Source organism: Sebastes umbrosus, chromosome 12 (assembly GCF_015220745.1).
Source record: "Sebastes umbrosus isolate fSebUmb1 chromosome 12, fSebUmb1.pri, whole genome shotgun sequence".
NCBI lineage: Eukaryota > Metazoa > Chordata > Actinopteri > Perciformes > Sebastidae > Sebastes > Sebastes umbrosus.
In genome coordinates this window covers 4,595,162-4,605,582 of record NC_051280.1, presented here as the reverse complement: position 1 = coordinate 4,605,582, position 10,421 = coordinate 4,595,162, and positions in this window count along the sequence as shown.

The following is a 10,421-nucleotide window of genomic DNA, read 5'->3' as shown; positions in this document are numbered from 1 at the left end:
GGATTCAACTGAAATCTCGCGTGAAGACGCGAGATTTCAAGAGCTGGCGGTTTAGTCTTTGTTCTGTTATCAGGCTTCATATCACCCATGTAGGCCGGTCTCTTAGGCCTATTCCTAAACTCTGCTCTAGGCCGCTCTTTGTCTGTGAGGTCCCTACAGTCCCCCTTTGTTCTGAAGAGAGGGACGCAGGTCCCGGTCTTTAGAGCATGAAAGGGCCGAACAGTCCATGTAGGTGATTATAACCTGAGGGTTACACAGTCCATATTCCTGAGTGGGAAAGAATTTGAGTAGTCCATACCGTTCAGCGCATGACGTTTTACAGAGGCTCTAGTATCTGGGCAGATGACTTATCTACAGCTAGTTGCATTGTTTTACATTCATACATCATTCAACCTGAGGGAAAACACCAATCTTATTACATTCTTTGCTGCGGAGAGGGAGGAAAGATAGTTAGGGTTAACCAGCTTACTCCTTGAAAGGGGTGGAGCCAGTTAGAGGTGTGGTTGAGGGCTGATGTATGAAGCGTGGTGACACAAACAGAAATTAATCTAGTTTGGCCTGTAGTGTCTGAATGTACTTGTAAATAGTGGTTGGATCATCACCGCCATCGCTGCATACACCAAGCAAAAGCACCAGGGCTATCCAATTCATAGGATGATCTTGATAGGCCGATAACCCATTCATATGTGATGAAAATGTGGTGGTAAATCCAATCGGTTTGAGACTGAACTGAACCAATTTAGTCCCTGAAGCCAGAAGCTGCTGTTGAAGGGTGTCGCCTATCGTGAGGTTGTGACCTCAGACATGACATGGAGATTGAGATCATGGACGCATTCAGTCGGGGTTGAGATGATGGAGGACAATGTCATCGATATGTATTGTAGTTCCCACTGGAATTGTTAAAAACACTGTCTGGTTGAGTAGCGTTAGCTTAGTGGCTGTATCATGGCGGTCATGACACAATAGGGCTTCGGTGGCCGGTGTACTAACAAGCCAGCGGTTGCCCGCCCGTTCCACCCGTGTCTCCGTGGTCTCATCCCTGATGGTCATACTACCTTGGCACTTTTGTTCGGGAGTGTCCGATCTCAGGCCGCAGAGTTGGTTGGTCACATCTCGAACGAAGGGGTTGCTTGGGCACACCCAGTGTATGTCCTTTGTTTTGGCACACATGTTCAGGTTGGGAATGAGGTAGAAAGACGGGTCATCATCGTGGTAGGCAATGGTTGGTGGTGTTCTAAGGTGTACATGGGTGTTGTCTTGCCAAAAGCCAACATTTAGTACTGACTTTAGTCTGTATATATTCTGCCTTTCGATGATGGGTAGGTTTAGAATGAATCCTATTTCTAATTTCTGTGGGTTTACTGAAATAGGAATTGCGCTGCCGAGACTATATGCCAGCTGTACCTGAGCAGGCTGCACCACAGTGGTAGTAGTGGAGGTAAGTATTCGCTCTACCAGGTCCAGAGATACCAGGTAGGGTGAAATCTGTCCACCGCTCAAGCTGTTGACTGAGGAGCTTACTTCTCTAATGAGGTCCTGCATTAAATCCCTGACTACTCGCACATAAGTGATGTCCTCTCTGACCACTTCTGACAAAGTCTCTAGAGCATGCAAAGTGTTATTGAGGAGAGCTGAATGCAGGTTTACAGCCACTATGGTACCCTTGAGGGTTTTACCCATGTCCTGTAACTGCTCTTGCTGGAGGAGAAGTCTTTGTTGGATCTCTGGCATCTCTTTATCGAGTTCCTGTAGGACTGTGCCGGTTGGTGGACCTGGTTCGACCACCTCAAAAGCCAGGGTGACTTGTAAAGTGAGGAGAATGCCAAAGATCCAAGTGATGTTCATCCTACAACAAAACAGAATGTGATCATTGAAGGGAAAGGAGGGTAGGTTAGAAGTTAGTGCATGCCGACGGGGTGAGTTGGGGCATGCAGCTATTTCTACGGTGTTATGGTTACGCACTACTGTACTCTTCCTCTGAGAGTGGGGGCTGCTCCCCTCTTTCGGGTGTGGAGGCGGTCTCCTGGAAGTGCAAATGGCGTGTAAAGTTTTATCTGGTTTGCGTGGACCCACTTGTACGCTAGTGGTTGCCTGGGTCTCGTGACCCTGATCCGGTAAGGTACTGGGGAGAGCTTTCCAACGATCTCGAAGGGGCCTGACCAGCTTGGTAGGAACTTTTTGGAGATTCCTAGTGGTTTAGCAAACCTGAAATAAAGGACCTTATCACCTACCTGGTACTCGCGATGAGACGCTTTCCTGTCGTAGTAGGCTTTGTTTCCCTTGGCGCTAGCCTCCAAGTTTTCCTGAGCCCATGGCCCGTATGTGGCCCGTAGATGGTCGCGCAAGTCTGTCACGTACTGGTGTGCCGTATAGGCGGTAGCAACACTGACGTCCTCGGGACGGTACAGGAGGTGTAGTGGGAGGGTCATTTCTCTTCCAGTCATCATTTCAAAGGGTGTGACTCCTGTAGAGCGGTGCGGAGTGGACCTGATGGCCATCAGCACCAATGGAAGTTTCACATCCCAATCTTTGCCACTACTTCTTGAGCATGCTGACAATAGTGCGATTGGCACGTTCTACTTGGCCGGATGACTGGGGATGATACGGGATGTGGAATCTTACATCCACTCCCAAGATGTCATACAGGGTGGTCATGACACTGGACGTGAAATGGGTGCCTCGATCCGAATCAACGGAGAGGGGTAGCCCCCAGCGGCTAAACACATGGTTCAACAGCAGGACTGCAGTTGTCAGGGCTGTGTCGTTGGCTGCTGGAAGGCATTCAACCCACTTGGTGAAAGCGCACGTGACGGTGAGAAGGTACTTGTTACCACGTGATGACTTGGGGACTGGTCCGATCCAGTCGACTTGGAGGTGGGACCAAGGGAACGTGATTCCCCTCCCCTGGAGTGGGGCTCGACCCAGTGGTCGGGATGGCTGAAACTGGCAACAGACGAGACATCCCTGGACATAAGACTTTATGTCGCGTGCCACTGATGACCAGAAAGCAAACTGCTGGAAGGTTTTGAGGGTAGCTTTGTAGCCTCGATGGCCCCCGACGGGTGAGTCGTGCGTGTAGGCTAGCATCACTCCCCTGTGATCGGTTGGGACAACCCATCGCATGGGCCCATGGCCCTTGTGGGTGTAGACCAACAAACCTTTTTCCATCTTAAAGTGCACCTGGTTGGCGCGGAGAGCTTTTAGCTCCTCTGATTCAGCCGGCAGAGTTTGTGAGGTCCCATCTGACGGAGGGTTCAGCATGAGTTGCCGGATGGCTTGAATATCCGGATCCTGTTCTTGCATGGTGACCAAATCTGTGTCGTCGGGTTTGCGACCCAGATGTAGAGTCTGTGTGCAGGTCTTAGGATTTTGTTGTTTCTCCCTTGCCTGGCGAAGGGTAATGGCATTTACCACAAAACTTTTGGCAATGGGAAGCCACTCACTCTGGAACTCCCAGGGCGTACCCTGTTCTGCACCTAGCTTAGCTAGGCGGTCGGCTTCGTCGTTACCATCCTTGTCGGGACCGACGACCTGGGAATGACCCTTGACTTTCTTCCAGTACACGGTCATTCCCTTGTCAGTCACAAGTTGGTCACAAGCCAGGAAGAGTTCAGCGTGTTTGACTTCTTTGTTCCGGGCGTTTTTCATGCCATTTCCCTTCCACTTGGGGAAGTGAGAAACAAAGCTGTGTCGAGCGTAATTGGAGTCGGAGCAAATCACCAGCTGCATCTTAGCCAGCTCGTCGGCCTGTTGAAGCGTGATGAGTATTGCCGCAATCGCCGCATACTGGCTCGTCTTGGTAGTGGTTTGGTTCGTCGACATGGGGGTTGACCCACAGGATTTCAGCTCCGGCCCGGACTTGGCTTTCGTGGTGGAACGAACAACCATCCACATAGACCATTGGGAGTTCCTTGCAAACATTTTCATCATAATAATAATGATTGGAAGGAAGTGATGGAGTGGTGACAAGTAGAAAGTGGGAGTCTGGTTGCTCCTCACAATTACAGTGTTGACATTCGGCCAGGCCCTGGCCCAAAGCCATCTTATGGTTCTGGGCGTACTTGACCTCGATGTCATAGCCTTGCAATGCCATCATCCAGGAGGCAATGTGGCTATTGGATACCCGCCCCTCCCTCAGCCGCTGGCTGTTCAGGAAGGTGACAGGTTGGTGACAAGTCTCAATGATCACTTTCTGGCCCCCAATGTAGCTGCGAAAGTGTTCCACAGCCCAGACCGTGGCAAGAAGGGCTTTCTCGCAGTCCGAGAACTTAATCTCGACACTGCTCAGAGGTCAGCTTGTGTAGGCGACGACCCGCTTGTTCGTATCATACTTCTGTGCCAGGGCGGCACTGGGGCAGTGGGAGGAGAAGCTCGCCTCAAGGTGAAACTCTTTGTCTTTGTCTGGGTAAGCCAGACAGGGTGCAGAGCAGAGTTTCTCCTTCATCTGGCGGAAAGACTGTTCTTGGAGTCCTACCCACTCAAAGGACTTATCTTTATGAACGAGCTCCGTCAGGGGTCTGGTTATCTCTGCATAGTCCTCAATAAATTGTCGGGAGTAGTGACAGACCCCCAGGAAACTCCTGAGTTCGGACACACCTGTTGGAGCTTTGATGTCTTGAATGGCTCGAATTCTCCTTGCCTGGGGTTCGATGCCTTGGGCTCCAACCGTCAGGCCCACATACTTAACCTTTGTGCGACACCACTGGCCCTTAGCAATTGCTAGTTTTGCTCCGGCCGCGGTGAGCTGATTGAGCACGTGGCGAATCTCCATTAGGTGTGTATCAAAGTTTGGACTTCTCATCTATGTGGACGACATCCTCACGAGGTTTCCGCGTGCCGCGCCATCACTCATTGCTTTGTGGAGGAAAATGTTGAACTCAGATGGGGAGTTCGAGTACCCAAACGGACATCGGTTCCAGGTGTATTGGCGATTGCCAAAAGAGAAAGCCAGCTTGTATTGGTCACTTGGGTCGACTCTCATGGTCCAGAAACCATTGGCCACATCCACCGTTGAGAAGAAGCGGGCCTCTTTTACCTTGGCCAACTCTTGATCCAAGTGGATCATAGGCCAGCGGGAAAGTGGGACCTGTTTATTCAACGGGCGATAGTCAATGGTCAAACGCCATTTGCCTGTCGGTTTTAACACCGGCCAGATTGGCGAATTATAGGTAGAGTTGCATTCCCTGATAATTTGTTTCTGCAGCAATTTGTCAAGGATCTCCTGGATGGACTCGTAGGCAGCCAACGGGATTCTGTACTGGCGTACGAAGGTTGGTGGTGCCGTAGGATCGGTGGGAATGCGAACTGTGTGGAGATCGGTGACTCCACAGTCATGAGAGTCCCTTGAGAAAACTTCCTGGAAATCTCGGAATAACTTCCGAAGTGCGTCCCGCTGGTCTTCTGTTGTCAGAGCATCTGCTTTTGCGAGTTGCTGCTCAATTTCAGACTCAAAGCCGGGGTATGGTTCTTCTGGTGGGGAATGAGCTCCATCGCCCCCTTCGGTCACGAGGGCATACACGACCATGTCACCTTCAGTGTCCAGAGAGGTGCCGCAGATTGCTTCGTTCTGTAGCATTTCGTGGCGGGCAACAGTGATCATCTTTGTAGGAAAAGTGAAAAGGACATTGTCCAAGTCGCCGTCTTGGATTAAGGATGGTGGCAGCTCTCCTATGACAGGCACCATCAGTTCAAAGTCATGGAATGAGCTGTCGACCAGCATCCCAAGTGGTTGTCGCATCGTTACCTGAATCGGGACGTGCGTCAGATTCTGAACCAGTAGGTATGTTGAACGATTGTTCAGCTCAAGCAGGGGCATTCCACAGACTGTCAGGTTGAGCTCCTGAAAGCGGGGTAGGGGTTGGAAGAACACCTGTGAGCCAAGCATCTTCTGTCCCTTACGGATTGCGAGAAAGATAGGGACACCTGCTGTCCGCGCTGGGATGGTCAAAGCCACCTCGCTAGTAACCTGACATGCCTGGGGAATGGTCTGCCCTGATAACATCTGTTCTGGTTCAGAGGTAAGGGAATGATTTTCGGCGCTAGCCTGGGACCACAAAACCTGATTGATTGTGTCCAGTTGGGCGCCGAGTCTGACAAGAAGGTCCGCCCCCAGGAAGAATGGGGGTTGGAGTTGAGGAACCACACTCACAAAGTGCATGACCCGTTTCTTCCCGATCTGTACGAAAAGGGCACAGACTCCAACTGCCTTAAGAAGGGTCTGTGGTGATTCCGCAGAAAGAAGACGATGGCTTTGCTGTATGAAGGCTGGAGAAGGACTTTGTTGGCACAGTTCATGATACAGGTCTTGGCTGACCGCGGACCTCTCGGACCAGAGTTCTAGGAGTGCGTCCAAAGTTGTCACATCATTGAGCTGTACACCTCCCACCACGCGGGGGCTGTACAGCGCTGAATTTGTGTTCTTCAGTGAGCAAAGGAAAGACCTGTGTTCATAGAACGGGTTTAGACTATCCACCCACGGCGGTTGTGGACTCGTGGGTGGCATGGACAGATCAGAACCCAGAGTGGGTTCTGGAAGAGGCATGAGCATCGGCAGGGGTCCCCTGGATTCCTGGATGACGGCGACTTGTCCGTCTGGGGTTGGCCAACTGCTTGCTGGACAAGGGGCTTTGGGACGTCTACCTGAGCCCAAATGTGTCCACTGTGGCAGTCGATGAGAGGGGCCAGGCGATCCAAGAGGTCCTGACCGATGAGTAAGGGTTCTGTATCAAGGGTGCATATGTAAATGGGATGCACTAGAGTCATCTCCTGCAGAGTGATGTCAACCCAAGCACGTTTGGTGATGGGTGAGCTGTCCTGTGTGTAGCTGGTAATACTTATGTTGCAGTTTTCAATCTGCAACGGCTTACCGAGGGAGAACATTGCTCTCGCTATTTCCGTAAAAGTGTGGTGACACATCAGGCTTATCTCAGAGCCAGAATCAAGCAGGGCAAGGGTGCTGATACACCCCCCCATGACTACTGAGGTGTATATGCGTCTGGCATTGCCCTTGCAGACAAGGTCACCTAAGAAAGTCAAGAATGGCGGCTGCGGTACAGTCGGTGTGGCGGTCCCAGGGAGCGAAGCGGGCTCTTTTAGTTCCCTTCCCCAGCTTACAACGTAAACCCTGGCGGTGGAAGAGAACGGGACCTGGTCTAGTCATACTGGTGGGGGGCTGCCGTCGGGCTTCTTTGGACCATCTGGCAGCGCGGGTGGTTGACTGGCCGTTCCAAACTGCCTTACCGCTTCCTGCAAGCATCTTCTGATCATGCCCTCCATTTCCTGCAAACCCTCCCCTCTGGGGGGGTTTGGGACCTTCCCGCTGTACTTACCTGTCTGCTTGGGGTTCTGGTCGAAGTGACCCCTTCTTGGCGGGAAGGTACCTTGTTGTCTTGGCCTGGGCTGATTCTGAAAGTGGCCTTGGCGACCACCCCCCCTGGTTCTGTTGGTTACCATGCTGGAGAGGTGGTTGGCTACCATACTGGCGAGGTGGTCACCGATCCTGGGACGTTACCCTGGCATTCGCCCTCGCACGAGGCATTTTGTTTCCTTCGAGTGCCAGGTCGTTGCGCTCAAAGGTTTGAATTCCCAGGACTCTGGCGTTGTCGTCGTACCTCTTAGCAGGGCGTGTCTGTGTCTCCCATGCCATCTGTGTGTACTTTCTGATCTCCTGCATGGTGAGGTTGCCTGATCTGCTGTGCATAGTTACGTCATAGCGTACATTTTCATGGAGGTTGTGCAGGAACAGGGACTTGAACGTTTGTTCCTCCTCCAGACCCGGTGCGTTATGTCCCTGAAAGTACGCGGCTCTCAGGCGCCTGTAATAGTCTCTCGGGGACTCTTGCTTTTTGTGCATCACTGCGAAGGCGCCGAGAGTAGCAGAAGCTTGAGCCGTGCATGGGGAATACTCCTCTCGTAGGGCATTGCAGAGGGCTGAATAGCGGTCTCTGATTTGTGGTGCCAAGGATTCCATGAAGACATGAACGCTTCTAGCCGTAGTCTTCCACACAAGTTTTAGTTCCTCACGTGACGAAGTGTGAGGTAGGTCAAGAAGACAGCGCTCGATCTCCCTGAGGTAGTCGTCGATGTTGGATTCTCGATTGTTTGGATCAAAGCGCTCAATGTCCTTTGCCAGGGACTCAAGCTGACGGGTACGCAGACCATGATCTCGGGGTGGGTAAACACGGTCCGAGTCATCCGAGAGCCCGCAGTCGCTCGGATCATTAAGGCGAGGAGGACGGTTGAGTCCCCTGCGTGCAGGGGACGGAGTCCGGCTGGGGTTAGGTCGCGAGCTACGCGACGTTGAGTGATCGTCAGCGTATGCGGGTCTAAAACCACTCGCTTCTCTTGAGTAACTTACCCCTGTATTCCTGGATGGAGGTGGAGGTGAAGATAGGTCAAACCGCAAGGTAGCACGGCTCTGGATGGATTGGGGTACACTCCTGGATGGCAGTGAACCTGTGTCCATCATGCGGGCCGCTACTGGGACATGGTGACCATCAAGGCTCTGGATGAATCTGGGTACACTCCTGGGGGGCAGTGAACCTGTGTCCATCGGGCCTGCCGCTACTGGGGCACAGTGACCATCAAGAGTGATGAGGCTGGATGGGGTCCGGCCAGGGGTTTGGCTGGATGGATCAGGAGCAGAAACGTTCTCCGTATCTGAGTCAGATGATACTAAGGCGAACAGGTCGGCAGCGGTACTTACCTGTCCGGCCTGTGCCTTCCTAACTCTGGCCTCTGCTTCCTGCGTGACAGCCTGAAGCTACGCATACGCAGAGTCAGTCTCCTGATGCAGGCGATCCCGCTCATCCTGTGTTTGGGAGACTTCGAACCGGTATTCCCGAATCTCCCTCTGCAGGTTGAATTTCTCACGCTCTGCAGCCTGGAGCTGCGCCTCTTGCTCGGCAGCTTGAAGCTGCGCTTTGCGGTCGTACAGCAAGACTAACTTGCCGAGCACCTCCGGGACGGTGCGCTGTGGCTTCCCGGACGGCTGGTTGATAAAGTCAACCAGCTCTGCTAGCTTACTTTCTACAGTGCTAGCACTGTAGCTATTAAGGCATTCTTTCTCCTCAAGGGAGAGCTTGAGGAGACCAGCGACCGCATCCTGCAGGCCTGGGTTGGTGGGCTCCCGGTGAGCCTCGGCTCCTGACTCACGGGTGTCGTTACTACTCATTTTGCTGAGCTAGTAAATGATACCCCTGAGATATACAATAGAATTGATACAATGCTGTTAAAAAAAACAAATGCACAGGTAAGAGGATTTAACCTGTGGATTACAAAACTGTGTTAGATTTATTAAAGCTATCAGGCCAAAGTGTTACTCTTATCCTTTGGATGTTAATGAGTTAACTTTAGCACCTTTAGTCAGTAACAGCTTATGTTAATGTGTTAGGGGTTCCACAAAAACCAAATAGCAACCAAAATTGCTATTCCAAACAAACAAGACAAAACTAACCACTACTACACACTTAAGCAATCCACAACTGACTATGCTTGACAAATACTGAAAAGAAAATTAATTTTCAAAAATCAATTTTTGAAAAATTAATAAATCAAAAGTGACTATTCTGGATTATTGTACATGAATATTGCAATAACTGGAAAATGGCAGGGCTGGCTCTCCGTGTGGCAGCGGATGGGAAGCAGCTGATGTGAAGACGGCGGGGGCGGTCGTCTCTTCCTTGGTGAAGGACGAGGATCCGGGTCTTCCTTCTATAGGTCTGGTGGTCTGGACGTCTGATGAACACGACAATGGCTTAACTCGTCCGGCGAGGTCAGGAACTGTGGCTCGGTCTTGAAGGGAACGCTGCAGCGTTGGGTACCTCCTGGAGCAAACGTTGTTCGCGGTTGAAAAGGGACGAGTTCTCAGGTCGGCGTGCTTTTATCTCCTGTGAGATTGTGGGCGTGTCACCGGAAAGACCCCACATTTCCTGTTAGCCTCATCCAATGGGCAGCTCCCGTTTGGATTCAACTGAGATCTCGCGTGAAGACGCGAGATTTCAAGAGCTGGCGGTTTAGTCTTTGTTCTGTTATCAGGCTTCATATCACCCATGTAGGCCGGTCTCTTAGGCCTATTCCTAAACTCTGCTCTAGGCCGCTCTTTGTCTGTGAGGTCCCTACAAGGTCAAATATGGATATGCTTCACTTGTCATTTTAAACTTCAAAAAGGTGAAGTACCAGCTCAATGTATAGTTAACAATTTGACATTAGATCCCATTTTAACAGAATTAAGATGTTTAAATAATTTAGAACATCTAATAGCATTACATATACCATTTATGAAAATGTTGGCTTTACCGAAGGTGGATAAAATGGTGTACATGGACCAGTAAAATGTGTTCCAGCAAACAGTGCAAACCACTAAATTACTGCCTCGATCAAATATGGAAGAATCTCTATTGCCTATAAAATTAAAACGCAAA